The sequence below is a fragment of the Protopterus annectens genome, chromosome 11.part0 (genome assembly GCF_019279795.1).
Source record: "Protopterus annectens isolate FY-2018-M chromosome 11.part0, PAN1.0, whole genome shotgun sequence".
Taxonomy (NCBI): Eukaryota; Metazoa; Chordata; order Ceratodontiformes; family Protopteridae; genus Protopterus; species Protopterus annectens.
In genome coordinates, this window is record NC_056745.1 from 104,770,538 (window position 1) to 104,793,892 (window position 23,355).

The window sequence follows — 23,355 nt, forward strand, 5'->3', positions numbered from 1 at the left end:
GCATCACACAAGAGACAGCATGTCACAGTGAGGCTGTGTAGCTCCTCCTCTTTGGATCTTTCTGGATTTCCTAGTTTTAATACTTCCCTTCTTTTACTGCACATATTTTCAATGCCCTGTCTTTCTTTTGTTCATGAAGTCTGTTTTAAAGTTGAGTTGGAGGTAATTTCCTTCTTGTGAAACAGGCCCTGGTCCATACCATGCATAGTAATGTCCTCTGAGTGCAAACGTGAGACATAATTGCCAGCTTGGTCACTCTCTGGAAACAGTTTCTTTGCCGAGGTTTTCCTCGCTAACAGAAAACCCCTTTCTTCTTCTTGTCATGTGGCTCCTCCACAGAGGGGATTGCTTACACAAACCAAAAGAGAGTCAGCAGACATAACATATTACTTCCTTGGCCCTGTCATGTGCTTGTTTCACTCCGAGCAGTCATTATTTATTGATATAATACTATGTGTACATGTCAAGTGTAGATTTTAATAACTTGCTTTGTCAAAACTGTGGTGTTTGGTCCATTTTCTAAAAAGAAACTTCTTGATTTTCCAGTTTAATATACAATATGGCAGAATATCACAATCTAGAGACCAAGTTATTTTTATAGCATAGGGTTGCTGCGGTAGGCTCTGGTGAAAGTCATGAAACAGATGTACTGAGCATCCACTGAATGGAAATGGTTTTCGTTCTCCCACTGCTTTGGAAATATTCAGCTTGTCTCTTTCATCAAGTAGACCAAAGATGACTTGCCTTGGGAGAGTACCAGATTTGTTTTATGGTTGTACAGAATAATGCTATTTCTCTGTTAGTATTGCTGAAGACTAACTGAGGTTTAAAGCTTCTGAGAGACCACATTGTAGATACTGCTTCATTTCCCCTCTTAAAACATACTCCTGTAGTCTGATGAGTCATAGATTATTCTTGTTGCTACGATCTTCCATATTAATGAAAGCCGGCATTAACTTCGACAGCTTAACCTCATGGGGCATCAATCAATGATGTATATTGTTGGAATTTATTTGCTTGCATATTAAATGCTGATTCTAGAAATGCTGTTTTGGAGGTGCAAGCATCCATGGCAGTCCTCGATGTAGCATTTTCATTTTTAATAATAACTGTTTTTGAAAACTTTTGCTAACAGTTCAGTTAAGTGATCAAATTTAGAGGTAACGTTTCCCTATAACAGAGAGGTCACATCTGAATCCATACTGCTCCCATTATTCAATATAGCAGTGTAGTATTTTACTGTTTTCCATGACAGGGAACCAAACATCTAGCAGGAAGAATAAAAGGGGTCAATAAACTATTAAGCATCATGGAGTCTCACATAATAACTGCTCATGACATGACAACTGACTCCGCCCCCCCACCACAAAATGGTTGAAACTGTTTATTTTTTAAATGGTGCTTTGAACTGCTAATCATATTTCATGGTGTATTTTTCACACGGGGTCAGATTCTAAGAAGTATGAGATGTCATAGCATAGCATAGATCCTCTGCCATTTTGCATTGCTATCCCACATTTGATTTACATCACCCCAGTTCTACATGACATTACTCGAAAGTTTTAACTGTGTGAGCTGCCACCCATTGAGATTCAAGGATAAGTTCCATCTCATTTTACCACTCATTAATGTACTCATTGGCCTCCCCAACAGTAACAGAACAAATCCACCTATGTATGAAAGTAACTACTGTAAACTCTCTGGCTTCCCATCAAGTACTGTATGCAATAACAATTCCATCCTATGGGTGGAGCTGTTCCATCTCCAAAACCATCTATAGACTACTGTGAACTGCTCTTTTGACTTGGGGTTTTACATTGGCATACTTCACCAATATAAAAATCAAGATTTTCCATAGCCAGCCTGATTCCCCTTCGAGTATCATGCACAGGGTTTTGCCAGTTCTTGCTAACATATGTTAGATGAGGACTGGAGGAGCCCTTGGTTTGAATGAGATGTGGGGCAATTCCTTAGGGTAGATTCTTTTGCAATCGCACAGCAAATTTCTTAGACACAAAGCTATGTAAAATTTTAATACCTTTAAATTGCTTAGACTTACAGTTTTGGTGGTTCCTGCAAGAAAAGGTATTCAAATTCAGTGTAGCAGCACATACGCTTTTGTCTAACCTTTCTTTTAAATCATTATCTTTAGACACATCAGTTATTATACAATTATGTGTTCGAATGGAGAGATGAGGGGTCCAAATGGACAGAAAATCAAAAGTCAGCAAGCAAAGGAGAGTAGTAGTGCTGAAATTGAATTCATCCTCAAGTCTTGGTGAGTACCTTCATGAGGTGGACCCATTTTTCACAAAACCTCACCAAGGCAACACTGATATATAGACTGTATTTAGATAGCATATATCATGGATAGAAATAAGTCAAAAACAAAAAAGATAGCTGGGAGCACAATATTCAGGATAAAAAAGTGCTCAGTCCTGGTAGGTGCACTGGTGCCAGGACTGAAAAGATGACACTGTAGAATCCTCAAAACATGAAAACAGTACTACAATGGGGCCAGGCCCAGGGGGGGGGTGGCCCCCCTGTTGTAGAAGGAAGTAGTAGCCCACATAAACTGATAGGCCAAAGAAGAGCCATAAAGATGATAAAGTGGACTATTAAGGATAAGAAAGAAATTATGTATTGTTACAACTATGTAAAAAGCCCAGAATTTCCAGAGACAAGATATACAAAATGATTAAGAGAGAAATTAGAGGAAAGAAAAATACTTATGCAAGAAAAATTGTTAGAAGCTTCATATAATAATTTGTGTTCATTAATGCAACATATTTGTGAAAAACTGTATATAGATCAAGAAACCTTGATCTGTTTAGAAAAAGAAGCATCTGAGGAAGTGCAAAAATATAAACAACAAAACCAAGTGATATTTGAAAAGTATAAAAAATAAATATGGACATGGGAAAGAAAGATAGATTTGATATGGTGCAATATTTATGCAAAGGAGAAAGCCAAATTAATCAATGTAAAGAAAGTAGCCCCAAAGATATTTGAAGAGAAATACAGGCAAAGAAATCCAGATATGGAAAATTTCACAATAAAAAATAATATCACAAAGATGGAACATAGAAAGGAAGATCAGTAAAGTAGAAGTTAAAAAAAAATAGAAGTTGAAGTTATGGAGTGCCTGCGAAGTGAAGGATTTGATGCAGAAGGTCTAACACAGGTTACATCACAGCAGGATGGAGTGAGTCTCCAAAGCAGGGAGAAACAGGAAGTTCAGAAAACATCTGAAGAAGAAATATGGACATGGGAAAGAAAAAGAGATGTAATATGGTGTAATATTTATGCAAATGAGAAAGCAAAACTAATCAATACAAAAAGAGCAGCACCAAAGATATTTGAAGAGAAATACAGGCAAAGGAATACAGATATGGAAAACTTTACAATACAAAAAATAAGAAGACAAAGAGGAAAAGCAGAAAAGGAGATTAGTAATGGAGAATGTAAAGAAATAGAAACTGAGGTTATGGAGCAGCTGCAAAGTGAAGGATTTAATGTAGATAATTTAATTCATAAAGCACCACAACAGGATAGAGTAATGGATATCCAAATTAATGGGGAAACCAGTGGAAGAGGAAGCAATTGGTCAGGTGCCATATGAAGACAATTTGGAGCCTTCCACAGGAAACCAGTATAAATGTTCATTTGAAGCTAGACAGCAAGGGAAGGAACAAGAAACTGTGGAAACTCTGATGCAGTCAATGATGAGGAGTGATAGGCCAGTGAGTTCCCATATGATAGAGCAATGGATGGCATGGGGTGAAGTTGATGAGACTGTGTCATAGAAGGATGCTACAGAACCTTCTATAGAATGCCCGCAGGAATTGGAAAAGGGATGTGCCCTCAGTTTGGAAGAAAATGAGCTAAGAGAAGAATTGCTTGATTTAATAGACATGGACAGATATATCAAGATCAATGAAAGAAATAGACTGCAGAAGGTTAATAAAACCCAAAAAGTCAGAAGTCTGATAAAACAAATGAACACAGTAATTAGGACTGTTCATAGAGAACCATGCGATATCACAGAAGTAAACAGGATATATTACTGTGGAGCTAAATTAATAACTGATAAAGTTCTACCACAAGAACACAGGGTAGTGAGGGAAAGGAAGGGGAGAAATCGAATACCAACAGGGAAATATCAAATAGAGATAATTATAAAGCAATTAAGACAAGAAGTGTCACTGTTAGAAGACTATAGAAGAGGGAATAGATCAACAAAAATACTAAAAAATATAGATTTGATAAAAGCAATGCACAATATTAGAACAGATCAGGATCTATCATGCACTGTCACAAATAACAAACTAAAAATTTAAGCACAGGCGGAAAAACCTAGAAGATAGGAAGATAAATATAAAGGAAAAGAACAAAATAAACTATTTATTGATGACCCAAAAAGGTTTTATAGAGAACTGGGAAATAAGGTAAAAAGAACTGAATGACTGCCAAAAAAAGAAGAAATAGATACATTTTGGAGAAGTATTTATGAAGATCCTGTGGAACATAACAAAGATGCTAAATGGATAGAAGAAGTAAAATAAAGAATAAGAAGTTCAAATGTACAGGATATGAAATGGGATGAAGTAACAGCTAGAGAGATTGAAACAAAGTTAAGAAAAGCCTCTTATTGGAAAACCCCAGGCCCAGATGCAGTACCTAACTTCTAGTTAAAAGTATTAACATCTTTGCATGAAGATTTAGCCATGAGTAAGAATTATTTATATGCGCACCCAGAACAGACACCAACCTGGCTAACAATAGGAAACACAATGTTCCTACTTAAGAGTGAACCTGCAAGCTACCCTAAAAATTACAGACCAATAACTTGCCTTCTGACAACATATAAACTATATATGGGAATTGATGCTGACAGAGTTTATAGTCATTTAAAAGAAAACTCAATTGTGGCAGTAGAACAAAAGGGCACTAAAAGAAAGACATATGGAACAAAGTATCATTTGTTGTTAAATAAAGTCATAGTGGAGAATTGTAAAAAGGGGAAGAATCTAAGTATGGTATGGATTGACTACAAAAAAGCATTTGATAGTATCCTACATTTATGGATAAAAGAGTGCTTAAAAATGTATAAGATACACCCCACACTGGTCGACTACACTACAGTGACCATGAACCAGTGGCAGACCACTTTGCAATTAAGCCATGATAAGGGATGAATTGTTATCCCAGGGATAAAAATTCAAAGGGGTATATTCCAGGGTGACTCTCTGTCACCATTACTATTCTGCCTTGCCCTTAATCCATTAAGCTGTTTACTCAACAGCTTAGGTCATGGCTATAATTGGCTCCTAGAAAACAAGAAAGTGTAAAGCCTTCTCACCTTCGCTATGTTGATGATTTAAAACTGTATAGCTCATCAGGTGAGGAACTGAAAGCACAACTGCAAGCTGTCAAAAATTTTCAGATGATATAAGAATGTAATTTGGTCTTGATAAATGTGCAAAAGAAACCTTTAAAGCAGGAAAACTGCAACGGCAGGAAAACATCAGTTTGGTACAAGAATACGATATAAAAGAACTTGAGCAAGAAGGAGTGTATAAATATTTGGGAACTGATGAAGGATCAACAATAAAACATGAACAAATGCGAATAAAATTTAGTAAGGAATCCTTCAGAAGACTTAAATTAATCCTGAAAACAGCGTTGACATCTGGGAACAAAATCCAAGCTATAAATCAATTTGCTCTTCCTGTCCTAACTTAAAGTTTTGGAGTGATTAACTGGCCCCAAAATATGTTGGATAGATTAGATAGGAAAACAAGAAGGATGCTTCATGCTCACCAAATGATTTATAAAAATCAGTGCATACCAAGATTATATATTCCCTGTTCTGAAGGAGGGATGGGCCTCCTTGAAATTGATTATATGTACAGATCTGCAGTTGTAGGACTCCACACATATCTGCTGACCTCACAAAACCCAAATGTAGTGAAAGTTTTGAAACATGAGGAAAATAAATCTAAGATGACTTCTCTGTTTAATCTAGCAGAAGTTTATCAGCATCAAGCAGGAATGGAAATCAAACCAGAAGTAGTTAAAAATCAGGCAGCAACTGAATGTGCCAAAAAACAAAAGAAAAAATATAAGATGAAGGATCAGATGAGAAGGCATGAAATGTGGAAAAAGCATAAATATAGTTGCAAGTATAGAAAACTTCTGGAAGAACCTCATGTTGGTCAGGAATAAACACAGGAATGGTTAAGGAGAGGCGAATTCAAACCAAGAGATGAAAGGTTAATATTGGAGGCCCAAGATAGTGGGCTGCGCACACGTTGGTTTATGAAGTCCATTGAACATGTGGGAGAAACAGACAAATGTAGGTTTTGTAAAACCGAATTGGAAACAGTTGCACACCTCGTTGCTGGTTACTACATACTAATGGCAGAAGGACTGTATACTGAAAGGCATAATAATGTGGCGAGACTGTTGCACTGGGGATTGTGCAAACATTATCGTATTGAAGTGGCCGTAAAACACTGGAAATATGAGCCAGAAAGCATAATATAAAATGAAGAAGTCTACATCACGGGATCATCCATTACCAACAGTTCAAAAGGTAGAGTCTAGAAAACTAGATATAGTGGTCCAAGAAAAGAAGACAAGAGTAGCACTGATCATTGAAATCACCACACCCAGTAACTACAGTGTCTTGCTTACAGCGAGACACAAGGTCATAAAATATCAAGATCTGCAGGCAGAAACAAGAGCAATGTAGAAGAAAGATAGCCAGATAGTTTCAATAGTAGGAGGAGCAATGGGTCTTATAAAAAATAATTTACAATTGTATTTAGATATGTTACCAATACATGTAAGTGCATACGAACTGCAGAAGGAGTCATTACTGGGCACTTCGCGGGTGCTGCGAAGAGCACTACTGGCTGACATCAAAGATTGAAACAATACTAATTTCATGAACTTTAATCATACTTGGACTTAGGAATGGGGTCCATTCCCTTCATGGTATTAGAAACCCAAAAGGCTTGGAGAAATTAAAAAATGAATTAGGTATATGACACACGTACATAACTGTCCCTCAACAAATGTTTGTATTATGCATACATGTGTACCTGCCCAGTTAAAAAATAGAATGATGATTATGAATATTCTGTGCAACACCTCAGACATACAATAGCAGTTTGACTGGCTTGTAGCACACCAGTGACAAGAAATGTTGTAAAATGTGCTTAACAAACCATCACACTGCAGTTATACAGCATTACAAGAAAAGTAGAAAGAAAGAAATATGTGCCAATAAAGGTCTGACAGCTAAATTAAGAATGCTGAAATCACAGACACCAACTGAATAATAGAAAAGGCAGCAACTGCCTTGTGCATTGCGACACATATGAATGTACTGTTTCAGTACAAACAAATTATATGTAAAACACTAGGTCAACTTTAATATACCAGTTGAACACTGATGTTTATCGTTTGTGTCAAACATCTCATAACTCAGTTTAATAAAAATCTCCTGTTGATAACATCTAAGAAAACATTCCACTTAAAATTATGCACGCATTAATGTTATTGACAATGAATCACTAAGTTTTATCTTAACCTAGCACATGCATTATGGGAAGTCTGACAAATATTAGCACGCCTGAATGTCATAAGACTACACTTCTAAATCTGAAGAATTAAATATGCTAATAGTATTTCTGGAGAAATAAAGATGGAAAGTGATAACACATACCTCTCTCTCTCTCTCTCTCTCTCTCTCTCTCTCTCTCTCTCCTGTTGCTTAAGTCTGTGAATATGCTCATTACACAACACACATTTTCTGGCATGGTCTTCATCAGCTGCAAACAAGAAAAGATGTGGGCCAGATCGCAAAGCTAGCAGACAGCACAGCATGCTGAAGGAATAGTTCAGTGCACCAGGTGCAGATGCGATTTCAGAAAGTGTGCCATAAAAAGTCTAAGTACTTAATTATTCACTGTAGGATAATTATTGTTTACGCACACACCTATCAGATCCCATAACTTATCGTGCCCACCAAACACAACTTAAATGCCTCAGACTGCAATGTCATCTCTGTTTCCAAAAGCCTTGGTGAATGCCATACTGCAATGCAAGGAAAGAAAGCTATTCTCATGGAATCCTGTAAAATCCATAACAATACTGACAAAAAATGTGGTATGGAGGAAGATTTGGCTGTGCATCTTAGAAGGCAGCCAGTTAGACAGAGAGCCAGGCTGCAACTATGCCAACTCTCAGATCAAGAAATCATTGACAGGTACTGCCTAGACAGACAGCTGGTGCAGGCTGTGTGCAACATGGGTACTCACACATGTCTGTGTGGACATTGAGAGGCAACCCTATCCCTCTTGAAAGAAAAGTGTGTCTGAGCCTAGGTGTACTGACATCTAGGACATTCCAATGATACATGGGAGATAATGTAGGAGTGTCGCAGACAGCTGCCAGTCATATCCTGGCACAGTTCCTGGCAGCAATGTGCACCAAGGTAGATGAACGCATACACTTTCCATCTACACCAATGCAGCTGTGAATTGTCATGCACCATTTCTATAACCTCACAAACTTTCCCCATGTACATGATGCAATAGATTAGACCCACATCCCTATTAAGACCCATGTGCACCCAGAAACAAAAAGATATAATAGAAAGGGATGACCATCCATGAACTGCTAGGTGGTGTGTGCAGTGGATGGCAGCATAAGAAACACCATGACCTGGAAGTGTTCATGATACTGCTATATCGAGAGGAAAGTGATCTGATGGCTGCATTCCAGCAAGGTGATATACTTGAGAGACTACTGCTTGTTAAGTACAGGGACACAGCTAGCATGTAAGCTAAAGGCATCCCTCACAACATTACTCAAGACGACAGCCTATGTGTTTCCAGTCCTAACAACAGGTGACTGTGGTTAACCATTTAAGACATGGCTAATAACTTGTACAGAGTATTGTCCAAACCTGCAGAGGAGACCTACAACACAGCTCATGCAACAGCATGAGTGGACTGAAAGCCAAGTTCAGATGTCTGGACACATCTTGGGATGCACTGCCCTACACACCTGAAAAGGCAGCACAGATAATTACTGTGTGCATCATGCTACACAATATGCTAACAGCATATGGCAATCTTCCTGCTGCATGTGTGGCTATCAGAGGAAGAGCAGGAGAACATAACGGGCAGAAGATACAGGCATGGGCAATGGAGGATACAACCAAAGTCCAGGCCCAGGTAACACAGAAACATCTCACGCATACCTTTGAGTCATGACAAACCACATGTATAGAAATACACACATTAAACATTGATGTTCAGGTGTTGCCCCACCACAACAGCATATATTGCATTTAATGGCAATTACCTGTAGATGTATACATTGAGCATCAGACATAGCAACAAAATTCTAAAATATAACAGTATAAACATATACAAATCTATCACAACACAGACCATCAACTCCACCACAAGTGACACAGGTATGCATACAGACTCATACTGGTGTATGTGTGCATGGCAGACAACAATGAACATACCTCTGTGAAACCCATTCTTATCTGTCCACTATCAAAAGATGCAAACAGGAAACAAAACCGGGACATACTGCAGAGCTTTTGTCAATATCACAAATAACATATATCACTGTACAGTTTGGAAAAAGGTTAATGTACTACATGGAGTCACCAACAGTCAGTAAAAATGTTGACTCCTATGGGATTAGACTTCACAACAACCACAGAAAGATGACATTGTCAAGGGTATGCACATCAATCATCATTGTCACAGGGTAAGACTGATAGCGGACAGAGTGGATCAACTGTCATTGTTACTCAGTCTAGGGTACCCACACTGGTGGCTCATACCACAGTCCTGGCTAACCTATCACGTACGGAAACTCTTGGACTGGGTTGCTCCACAGAGGATACTGATGGGGTGATACCAGCATGTGGAGACACACACTGTGGAATGGAGTATGTGTGAAAGTTGACTGTCTGGGCATCACTTCCAGGCCTACAATGGATTGGCTAGCAGCAGATGTCTGTACACATTGCAGCATAGACATTGATGCCTGATGGACAGGGGTTGGTTATCTGAGAGGAGGCAAGCCTCTCCCATGTGGCACTTGGCTTAACACAGTCAGTGCATACAGAACTCTGCTTGTACTATTCACTGCTGTAGTTCTGCCATAACCAGAGATTCAGTTGATCATGTCAAGAATGATACACTTTTATTTTTGTGCAGCCAGTACCACCATGACCTCATTGTGCCTGCACTCCTGTCCTTCATACAACACACACAGCTGGTGTGCAACATGATCCATGGCATTAGCAAGTGCATGGATGTCAGATACATGAAGTCACTGCAGCCACCCTCTGACATGTTCCCATGTATACCAGCTGCATACCTATGCCTATGTTTACTGTGCTGGGCAGTATCACTGTGTTTTGGGGAAGTGTCAATATCACCAGCATTCTGGAGCTTTGGTCCACAGGCCTCATCCTGTTCACCATCTGATGTCACCACATTGTCAGAATGACTGGACAAGTTTTCTTCCACAGCTGAGGTTACAGCCTCATCCACATGACTGTCACCATCCGGGATGGACTGTGTCACCAAATATGTGTCCTTTCCTATGTGTCAGGGGCCATACTACCATACTGAGACACATCCGATTCCACATCAGGATCAGTGGATGGGCTAAATGAAGATGAAGACAGTGGACAGGCTAAAAGAAGAGAAAAATGACTCAGGGTAGTAAAACTTGCTTACTGTATATCACATGTTGGCTATCATTACTGACATATGTTACATATACATCACTACAGTGTTACAGATAATGACTTACTAAGAGGTCTTGCCTAGGTATGGGCCATGGAACCTATAAAACACAGAGTTGACATTTATGTTATATGCAACATACATGACATATGTGAGGAATACAAGAATAACACACACCTAATATGTCCTTGTGGGAATCCATTGCCAGTGAGAGTTGAAATGCAACTTTTGTAGGGGAAACAAAAGCATAATAACAGCATTATTAATCACATACTTGCCAGCATGTACCATTCCAAATGATGTAAAACACACAGTAGGTAATACATGCACATACCAGGTGGTCATGGCTGAGATGTTGATGGTGGCTGTCCTATGCAGTGGTAGAAGGACACATTACTAATGGAAGACAACAACAGGGATAACAGCAATGTTATGTATGAAGCAGATGTAATCATACCACTGACACCCTCATGATGAGGTGAGCTTCTGTATCATAGTTGGGATCCTGCACTGGGAAATACAGACAAAGAAAACACATTCATTTTTTGCATGCAGCAATATAGGCACATAATGACACTTAGAACAAACTAAGAGGTCAAGGTCATGCTCACATGATGTACAGTGCATATGTTGGCCAGATGTCACTGTGTATAAAAACAGCTAAATTAATTTCAGACAACGCAGTTATCCTACACAGTGCTGCAGCCTATGAACATGGTGGGGAGACATACCTGGTCTGTCACTAGATGCACCTGAAGCACTTCTCCCCAGAAAATGTACCTGTACTTTACAATGTCAGGAAATATCAATATGACAGTATACACCACTGACAACAGGAAGCAGAGGGAATAACAAGTAATGGTCATTGTAACAGTATATGGAGACACTCATCTGTTGTGTTCTGCTGTTGTGCAGAAGTGGATGGTCATGGACAGATGAATGCAGACAACATTACACATCATGTATGTACTGAAATTATATGGCAACATATCATTACATTTACGCCGGCCATCATCACTTTGTGTGGACCCATGTGCATGATACAAGTCTGCTGCTGCAACACGAAAATAAACATACACGAATATGGATGCAACAACATTATAAACTGAATTAATCTGTATGCAACAATGTTATGCAAAATAACACATACATGTGTGGCCTGGAAAACCTGCTTCAATCCCACCCTGGGATGCAGTGCTCAGCACTTGCTGTATGCAGTGATGTGTGAAAATTTGTGATCTCATTAGGGGGTGTCAATGGTGGGCCATCACACGTGAAATCACTTGATCTCTCATACCAGCATTCCCAGTTGGCTGCATGAAGGATCATGTCAGAGCACCATTGGTGATAGATCTCACTGGATCTGTTGTGACCTCCCACAGTATTAATCATGTTGGTGAGGTTGGTTCACTCTTCAGTCCTTCACATCATATTTCCTGCCCATCCAAAGAGTCTCTGTCCATGTTGTCACAGAGTATCTATTATAGTCTGTTTTCCTGTAGTGAAAAATTGTCTCCCCTAGGTCTGTTTGCCATCTGGAAAACAGTTATATGCATGTTTACATTAATGTGGGGCCTACATGTGGAAATGATTCTGATGAGAGCATATGCCAATGTACCCTCTCTGCAGTCCTGTGCAATGCCAAAATCTATGAAATAGTTTCTGTCCAGTATAGTACTATGACATATAAAACCATAGGTGATATAAAAGCAAATGGAGCAATAACATAACGTGATATCTGTTGTCTGTGGGAATTGAACCCATTACAGTGGCTATCACAGTACTGCAGTTTCAAACACAACAGCATTGTGCCACAAAATCCAAATGTTTTGCATGCAGTTCACATTAATATACTAGACATAACCTATGTATTAAACAAAAATGTTTGATAGTTGTCATTAATGCAATGAGACAACTGTGAAAAAAAAACAGGATCTGTTTTACAAGATGAGCTTATATCTACACAATCAATAATGAGTAGTAAATGCTATCTGCAGAGAGTATCTGAAAATGATCAGTTGAACAGCTTATAGAAAGCAATGTAAAGCCTCTATATCCATGAGCATATGGCACACAGTATATGGTAAACAGACATAAACGCGGATCTAGTTTTCTTCAGGCAGTAGTTGTAGTACATGTTTGAAGAGGCCTCAGTGAATAAATATCCATAACATAAATATGAATGCATACCGCATAATAACATAAATATGAATGCATACAGCATAGCAACATAAATACGAATGCATACCACATAATAACATAAATATGAATGCATATCGCATAGCAACATAAGGATAATGTAGGAATCCATAGGTTTTCGTAGATATACCACAATGAGTCACCAGCAGTTCATACAGAAAACCTTTCAGTATGTCCTTAGGTACTATTCACTGTTGCTGTTTACACTTTTCTGTACAACAGCATATGGGGAAGGGGTGCTTGCTAGTGATGCAGGTATATCCACCTCTATGCATACAGGTCATTCCTACATCCCTCCAGTAGGTCACAAACATTTTTTATATTGCATACAATTTTCCCTAAATGCACTAATCTAAGCAGATACACATACATTTCTAAGGAGTAATGATAACATAGGTCTATCATGATAGAAATATATCCTAGCACAACAATGCTAGCAGTTACAAAATTGCCTTTGCAGCTACCTATGACTTAGGTATACCTGAAAGTAAGAACAGCTATGTCCACACAGCTTTTAAGTTTATTTGCACCGTACATAATTAATGAGCTTCATTAAAATTCAAGGTTTTGTAATTCCATTTGTGCATGTCCATGTAAGTTCTTGCAATCTGGTGCATTAACCAATAGTATGGCATAATGGGAATGTAATCAGTGCAAATACCCAATAGGTGTCATTAAACTGGATCATATGCAACACATGCCCGTTATCTTCCAATGATTTGATACCATGCCATAAGTACCCCTTTTAAATTGTGATTTTGATACATTTACAGATCAGTCCATTGTACCTGCGAACTGAGTGGGACCTCAGTGAACAATTTATTGAATTGTGACCCATCCGACTTATCTACATTATCATTGAGATGGCTTCTTCCAGGAGGCTTTGATGTGTCCAGGCACCCAACTGGACACAGGAGGAGACTAGCAAGATGCTGACCATTTACACTGGGTGGAACATCACTTGAGAGCCAGGCCATGGAACCTTTAGAAGATTGATATATGGAATTGGACTGCGAGGGAACATCAATGTCATACGGGAATCTACATTCTGGAGTGCAGGTATGCCACTGCTATGATGACCTGCATCTGAGAGACACTGAGGATCTTCATCAGAGGGTTGTAGAGGTGTGGAGAGCCAGTGTGTGCCTACAGTGTCACAACCCTATATATACCTGGACAATCCTAAGGAAATCAGACATATAGCTGTGTCTCATATGTGTCTCATATGTCAGATATATGCCTTTTAAAACTATTAAGTAGCTGTTCTGACAATCAGCTCACCTGGATACTTGTAAAAGTAAGGTGACTGTTTTCTCTGTAATTATGTGTTCGATTCCCATGAGGTTTATTTGTTTAATATACTTTTTATCATATACATACTAATAAACATTTGAAATGTTTCTGTTTTCCAACATGGGCATCATTTCATATGTCCAGTAAGGCTGTGTACCACTGACACCTATAGCACCTAGGCACTGATGACAATGTATTTCTCCATTAACTGTAATGCTTCGAGAGTATCACCCAGTCTACTAGTGTATGTGTGAATAGTAACTAATATAGACATTAATTAGCCTGTTTTGCTTTACAAAGGGTACAATATTACTAAAATCCATTTTAATTAAAACAAGACCACTGCAGGTCTGATTGTCTAAACATATCTTGTAGTTGTAAAACTTGATGCTACCTGGCAGTTTTGTGGAGAATGAGGGCCTATAGCATTTCTGTGTCGGATGTTTTGGTATTCATCCATTATCTGCAGGAATACACACACACACACACACACACACACACACACACACACACACACACACACACACACATACACACACACGCGCGCACACACACGCACACACATGCATGCACATGCACACACACGTTAGTAGTCTGTTAAAAATGAAAGTATTGTATGTGTTAGCTCATTCTATAATGCAAGAGGCCAACATGCATAGATTGTGGGTTCAAATCCACATTGGGGAGAGGTCTTATTATATTTGGATTGTTTGTGTAAAAGTTTTGAAAATGCTGCTGTAGATACCTGCTTATTAATATTAATGGCTATTTTGCACATGCTTATGACTATAGCATTTATTTGTAAGATTTCTACGCATATCTCTGTAATCCATAATGTTCTGCCAACGTAGATAGATGGTATTGTTTGTAGGACATAAACTAGGTTTTCATACCTCACAGGCTGTTAGTGTGTTTATAATGAATAGTGATTGCTGAAAATTAAATCAAAAGGTGCTTCAACAAAGTATTAGTTTAAGGGTGTGCGCACACAACAAATTATTAGTTTAAGGGTGTACACACACAACAAAGTATTAGTTTAAGGGTGTGCGCACACAACAAAGTATTAGTTTAAGGGTGTGCACACAACAAAGTATTAGTTTAAGGGTGTGCGCACACAACAAAGTATTAGTTTAAGGGTGTGCGCACACAACAAAGTATTAGTTTAAGGGTGTGCGCACACAACAAAGTATTAGTTTAAGGGTGTGCACACACAACAAAGTATTAGTTTAAGGGTGTGCACACTTATGCAACCAGCATATTGTACGTTTTTTATTTTTTATATTTTTCCCCTAATAGATTTGTTTGTTTTTCAATTGAATTGTACAGGTTATAGGCCACATTAAAGGTGGGAAAAGTTTTGAAATGATTTATTGTGGTCTCATTTTTTATATTACAAAAACTTGGGATTTTAACAGGGGTGTGTACACTTTTTATGTCCACTGTATATGTTGTTTGAAATTCTCTGCATTAGAATCTGTCTGTTACATAAAGAAGGGGGATAGACTTCAACAGTATGTATACATACAGGTACTTGTCCATCAGTGACAAGGAGCTTTTTCCCATATGCAGTTGTATGGATAAAAACAAAGCAGCCATGTTGAGCTACAGATATGGAAGAAGTTAAAATATATCTGTAGTTATTGCAGAATACCTTGTAATGTGTGACATATTTTTATGGAGTCTGATGACTTATGGGGATTTTTTCAAGTTGCATGTTTAGTAATTGATCTTCAAATACTCTCTGATGCTTGGTCATATAATTGTGGTAATTTTCATTAAGATATAAGGAGCATTAGGATGGTTTAATACTTACATTGTTTCTTGTGGTGATAAGTAGCCATGACTGCATAAAAGGTCATTTTCATATGCTGATGTTTTACTGTCTTGTTTCTGTATAAATTTCAGTAGGGATGTTGTGTACCATATCATGACATTCACATCTGTTATGATGTTTGTCACTGACTGGGATAATGTCTGTGATGCATCCCACATTCTTGAGGTAGTACTGGTACTTGTGTTCAGATGTGCGTGTAACTTGGGTAACAGCATTGTTATAGTAGTGGAGTTGTGGCACATCTGTTAAGTTTTTGGCCCGTACTAGTCATAAAATCCAGTAGCACAGGTTCAAATCCCACTTCTGCATATCTGACCTGTATAAACATATTAAATGGATTGATAGATGTGCACATAGATGCTGATGTTGTTAGGCCATTTGGATCACCTGTTCAGATTATCTGACATAACAGTGGTATGCATGAGACAGATTATTTTGCATAGCTATGAACTCTAAATGAGGGGCGAGCCATTCATTTGATGTATGTTTTAACATTGTCTTGTCAATATGTGAGCCCCTATATATAAACTCTAAGATGTGTATATCGCTCTGCCCTCCAGATGTTGAACAGAAACAGGACAGACAATTTCTCACACAGAGAAAATGAAATAGTAATAATCAAGGCTCTTCCCAAGCTAGGCTGCAACCCTCTTAGATGGATGGGCAATTCCCTGTAGAAGAATCAAGTGTGGATGGGTCTGACACACACGATCAGTGCTATGGGAGGTTACAATAGATTCAGGGAGGCCTGCCAGCAATGTTGCTCTGACATGATCCTTCATGCAGCCAACAGACTCTGCCAATATGAGAGGGCAAGGAATGCCCCTGGGGTGCGTGACCATTACCTCCCCAAGTTGAAATAATGATGTTATTGGCCTCACTTCATACTACTTGCCAGGACCATCAGATACCCGCAGAAGGTATTGAGGCAGGAGTTCCAGCAGCACATGCAGGTATGTCCAGCATTCACAAACAGTGCAGCATATACCATTTCTCATTGAAGGACATTAATTCATACCTCTTAGCGTTTTGTTATATATGTATTACAGCAGCAGCAAACTATGAACATGAAAACACACCTGATGTGGCTGCACAATGTAAGTGTTATAGCCTGTTATCTTACCATCACAGTACACAAAGTGTTGTGTTTTACAATTGCATAGGCCCATCAACATCTGCACAGCAGCAGCACATTTCACATAAGCATCCCCATATCCTGTTAGTGTGATCCATAGTTGTTGTGTACCTCTGTCTCCTGTTACGACTGTCGGGTATACTCACATGTTGTTTTTATGCCATTTTAACCTACAGATACATAATTGCAAGACATGGACCATGAAGCATCGGCAACAGACAGACCTGGTAGGGTTGCTATTGTGTTGCACCGTTTAGCGCACTGGTGATCTAGGATATTATTATTGCCTTGTTCCCTACACAGGAAAATCTGTCCAGCATGTGCACTGTTTGTCATGCAAAGGTCTGTATATCCTTTTAGTGTGATACATAGTTGTTCATAGGTTCTTAGGTGTGTACTAGGCTAATAGCCCTGGGGCCTTTACAAGCCTAGCCATAGGATTACCCTGGCATAGTGCCACCTGACCTTAGTTCCCAGTCCCTCTGTCAAGTAGAGCCACTGGAGTAATCCCTGGGGTGAATTTTCTATTTCCCATCCACTCATCAAGGTTTCTCTTGAAGAGGGTCAGTGAGGTGCTCTGCTTGACATGTATGAGAAATCTGTTCTATAGCATGGGCAGTCTCTGGATTATGAACCTGTCCCTCCAGCATGTTCTGTTGATTGTTGTAATGAGGTTGAGGTCTCTGGAGCATGTGGTGCAGAGGGGTTGGGATTTCTTTGGATGTAGCATTTCTAACAGAGCTGGGTCAGACATGGTTTTGTAAGTCAAGCAGAGATTCCCTCTAAGTAGCGATATGAGACATAGAATAGTTGGAGTTTTTTGAGTCTGTCCATATAGGACATGTATTTAAAGCCTAGGATCCTCTTTGTGAAGTACTTTTGTGGCCTCTCCAGCTGTTGCAGGTGTTTAGTGAGGTACATGCCAAATGGGGCATTGTACTCGATGATTGGCCTAATGAGGGAAGAGTAGAGGGAGACAATGACCTCCTTCTTCCTGGATGCAAAACCCTTAGTAATGAGATCTGCCACATAGAAGGACTTTCTGACCACAGTGGCAATGTGGTGATCAAAAGAGATGTTGCTGTCAACCTGTGTTCCCAGATCTCTTATAATGCCTTCCTATGTTCAGTGGATTATCATCAATGTAGTAATTCATGGGAACCAGGTTTTTCCCAAAGGGGATGACACCACATTTTTTGGCATTGAGCATAAGACCATGGTTCTGGGACCAGTCGTTGGTCTCAGTGATGCCATTCTGTAGGATGTCAACATCACTTGGGGAGTTAGTAATAGCTTCCAATTTTCAATTGTCTGTGAACTTTGTCAGCCAGAGTCCCCTTTGTGTTGGCCTGGACTTCAGAGAAGTAGATACCAAACAGGTGAGGACCCAGGACCGAGCCCTGTGGGACTCCACTTGTGACTAGTCAGCAGTCTAACTTGGAGTCAGCTACTTTCACGCTGTGGGTTCTATCTGTGAGCCAGTTTGCAACCCATCTAGTGATATAGGGGTTGATGCCAAGCTTAGTGAGTTTTTCTGTGATTCCTGAGTGGGGAATGGTATCAAAAGCCTTGGCTAGTTCAAGGTAGGCTGTATGAACCACCTTGCCTTCATCCACAGCTCTGGTGACTGACTGAAAGAAGTCAACCAAGTTGAGCAGGCATGATCTACCCTTCACAAAACCAAACTGTGTGGGAACCAGAGTTTGTATATTCCCTATATCCTTGTTTATTAGGTCTATGATGGTGCATTCCATAGCTTTGCATATCAGACTCATCAGGCTAATGGGGCAATAGTTCCCAGGGTCTATAGGCACTCCTCCTTTGTGGAGCAGGATGACTGTAGCAATGCACCATTCAGTAGGGACAAAGCCTTAGGTGAGGCTGTGATTGAACAGGGCACACAGGTGAGGTGCCAGTTCACTCTGAAGTTAATGTAGAACACAACCAGGGATATTGTCAGGTCCTATAGAAGCTGCATTCATGGCCTTGGACAGTGCTGTTTTAACCTGTGCAGCAGTAATACTGGGTGCTTGGCAATCTACTGGTATTGTGATTGGTCCTCTGGGGGGGGCAAGTTGGCACTGAATCTGTCAGCCAGTATACTGGCAATATCAGTTGGCTTGGTATAGGAGGTACCATTGTGCAGTAGCTCAGAGCAAATCTGGATATTGCTGTGGAGATTCTTTACATAACTATAAAAGGCCTTGTGGTTGTCTTTACTATCTGCTGCAATTCTGTTTTCATAGCTAGCTTTAGAGGATTTGATGAGGTATCTCAAATTTTTGTTGAGGCTGATAAGGAAGTTTTTTCAGTCTTGGGACTTCACCTTATTCTGCATCAGTTTTCCTCCTTCTGTTGTAGAGTTTGTTTATGGCAGGGGACCACCAGATTGGCTTCCTTTTTTGGAGGAGAGCGTCTTGATTCTATTAGGTATGGTGAGATCCATGCATTTGTGTACATATTCGTACAGTGCATTGGTGTATGATTCTGCAGTCAAGCAACTATTCTCCATTTGCATGGGTGCCTTGAAGTTAGCTACCTCTGTTTTTAGGAGCCCAAAGTTAGCTTTGTAGAAGTTTTTCACGGTGGTTACTTTTGCGGGGGTGTGGGGATGGGAGTGATGTGGATTTCCAAGGTGATTAGTTTGTGGTCAGATCTAACTAGGGAGGAGCTGACTAATGGTGTAGAGCAATGGTCGCCCATGTTAGTAATGATCAGGTCAAGGATGTTGCTACCTGTAGTGGACTCTGCCTCTTGTTATGACTGTGGGGTATACTCACATGTTGTTTGCCTGCCATTTTATAATATAAGATCCACATTAAGATGGATGATACATGCTGCACAACCAGAGAGGACATACTTGGAAAGGCAGTGTATATGGTTGCTACATTATTATTGATAATATTATCTGTGCCCTTCATTATTAATGTGGACTTGTTCACCTGTGTAGGACACCTGCAATCTGCATGTCATCATCATCCATCCAGTTTGTATATATCTTATTTGCTATGTGTTATTTATCAGGTGGAATGCTGCATGATGCCTTGTATGTTCTTAATACTGAGATGTGTATGTTTAACTTTTTGCATGACAGAGGCATTTTAACCCTTATCACCAGTGGTGCAGTCAGAAGAAGACATGTTAGGCAGGTTTTAGTAGTTGTACTGACATCTTATGTCATATCTGTTTGATATATAAATTACATGGTGTATCTCTTTTATACAAGGCCCTTGAACCACTCACAACCACAACAACCTCATATGTCCAAGTCATCATTAGCATTGTAGTTTATAGTTGTCCCAGATTTCAGTACTTTGTTGTATCATTTGATTTCTATGAATGTATGCCACTTGTGTCATCTGTCTCTTTTGTAGCATGTCCAATACCTGCTTCATCCAGTAGTCCATCCACTGATCCTGAGGTGGGATGTGATGTACCTTACTGTGATAGTACTGTCCATGGCACACAGGCCACTACACTGGATTCACTGTCCATCCCGGAAAGGGACATCCATGTGATCCATTGTGTAGCCTCCAATAGGGAGAGTAATGTGACAGGCCATTCTGATGATGTGCAGATATCAGATGATGGATATGATGATGATTGTGACCCACTGGCCCATGTAGAATCTGGTAATGATGGTGAGTCTTCCCCATAACAGACCGATACTGCCCATTGGACTACATACAGGAGTGCAGCTGATGTGTAATGTGTCAGAGGGTGTCCACTTACTATTTCAGGCACATAAATGTTCACAGTGACATAATGGCTTTGACCTGTGTGCACTTTCCAAAGGCTCCGATTGTATAGCACACCAGCTGCATGTGTTACATGAAAGTCAGGAGCTCAGACATACACAGGTCATGACAGCATTAGCTGCACAGCATGACAGTGTGGTATCTGTTGCATGGTCTGTTGAAAGCCTTGTTACAGCAGCGCTAGAGCAATGCCACAGTACTAACTGGATGTTATGTACCCTCTCTGATTACCTCCAGTGGGGAGAGGCAGACTCACTCTCATTAGACCCACACATGGGACATCAATGTCTGTGTTACAATGTGTACACACATCTACTATTGGTCAGTCAACTGTGAGCCCAGCAGTCATGTCCAGACTGTCACACTGCAGTACTGCTCCTACCCACGCTGTGTTCCAAAATGCTAGTGTCACCACATCCAGCTCCTCAGTATAGCACTGTGGGCCAAATATTTCAAGGTGTGGGAAGAGCAGCCAGGAATATGGTGTGAGTCATCAGTGTGGCTGCCCAAGGCTTTATTAGAGTAACACTGACAGTTGAAGCAATGTGTGCTATTGTGTCAATCTGACGTTGTGGCAATGATGATCACTGTGCTGACCACTGACTAATCTATCTGTAGGTGTTTTTTCCAAGTGTCTGATGCTACAGTGTTTTTCTGATCATTTATCAGAGTGACAATGTCCTTGTTAAATCAACCAAAGCTAGCAACTCAGCTGGGGAATCCTTATTCTCTAACATCATTACTAAAATATAGAATAAACTACCCACTTCCATGACTTCCATCTAGACCATAGTACAATTTAAAAAACTTCAATTTACTCAGAAAAATCCTGGCTTTGCTCTTACTACCCACCTGACTAACTCTATATTCTCCACTTTTTATACACACCCTCTGGCTTTCTCTAGATCTACACTTTGCAGTACTATCCTATTATGCCTTTTTCCTTCCCTATATGTACTTACTGTTTTACCTCAAATCATTTCAAGTCTTCCTCAAAAAATATCATACTGTGCTTTCTAATATGTATGCTAATCTAATTTGTTTAATACCATTTACTCTCTGATGTGCAAATTTTGTTAAAATTGCTAAGGTGTCATCTCTTTCAGTTATTTATATTTGCAATGTGTACTTTCATTGTTGACCTGCATTCTGTAATTTTCTTGTGGTATAATGTTTGTTTGTTTTTCATATTGTTGGAGCTTTTCTCCCTGAGCCCCTGCTGAAAATGGACCTGTGTCCAGTCGGACTTACCCGGTAAATAAATGTTAAATAAATAAATACATTTATCTGACATAGGTGACTAGTGTCAAGTTGTGACATGTGTTACTTATTTGTCATTGGTGTATGTTAGTACAAATATTGACAACAGCAATGCTATATGTGACTTTATGTTTCTATGTTTGCATCTGCTAGCTGACATATAGCACATATTTTCATGATTAACAGCATGCTATCTTTGTCATCCAGCACTGATTGCTGCATTACACATTTCTTTGCTGTTTGCCATTCCTGCATGCACAGGTGTGCCAGTAAGACGTTGTCCTGTTCAATTCTCAGCTAAAGCGTCTTCTGTGTGGAGACATGCGTGAATGGGCATATCTTCGTTGAAGGTTGTGTGTCAGAGTTGGCAACTCGGCAGTCGGCATGTAAAAATCTACTGCCAATCATTAGCAGACCGGAGTTCTGCTGTGGTGACCCTTAACCGGGAAAAGCCAAAAGACACAACAACTGCACATGGCTCACACTCAGCACTCACTGCACTTCTGTGTCCCTGTTTCCATTTTCAGTCCTCTTGCTGATATGTAGTTTCCATGTGCGCCTTCCCATATCACACTGATTCCAGATGCATACATTTACCTGTGTTGCTGTATCCCCAACATTGATGCATGTTCCATGTTTGTTGTGTAATCACTGTCATAGACGCTGTCCATCTTTGAACATATTCTTACCTGTAACTGTGTCATTTTTCAGCAATAATCTATGCATCAAAGTGTTGCCTTCTGTATGACATTCCATGCCAGGTATGGGATGTGAGGCTTGTTTGTATTTATTTCCTTTATGACTGGTCCTGTATGCTGTTTACTGTGTTGTACCTCACTGTTGTAGAACACACAATGCTACATATGATGCATCAGTGTTAGTGCACAGCCCCTGCTTTTTGGTTATGTCTGTGCTGATACATTCCAGTACACTGGATCGGCCTAGATTTCTTGTGGTACTGACTATATAATGGCTACCTTGCCAAGCTAGTCATCTGTATGATGATATCCTACCTGTCCAATGACAGCTTCTGTTGTGCACTCCCCATGAGTCCCACACATTTGACTGTGTGGTCTCCTT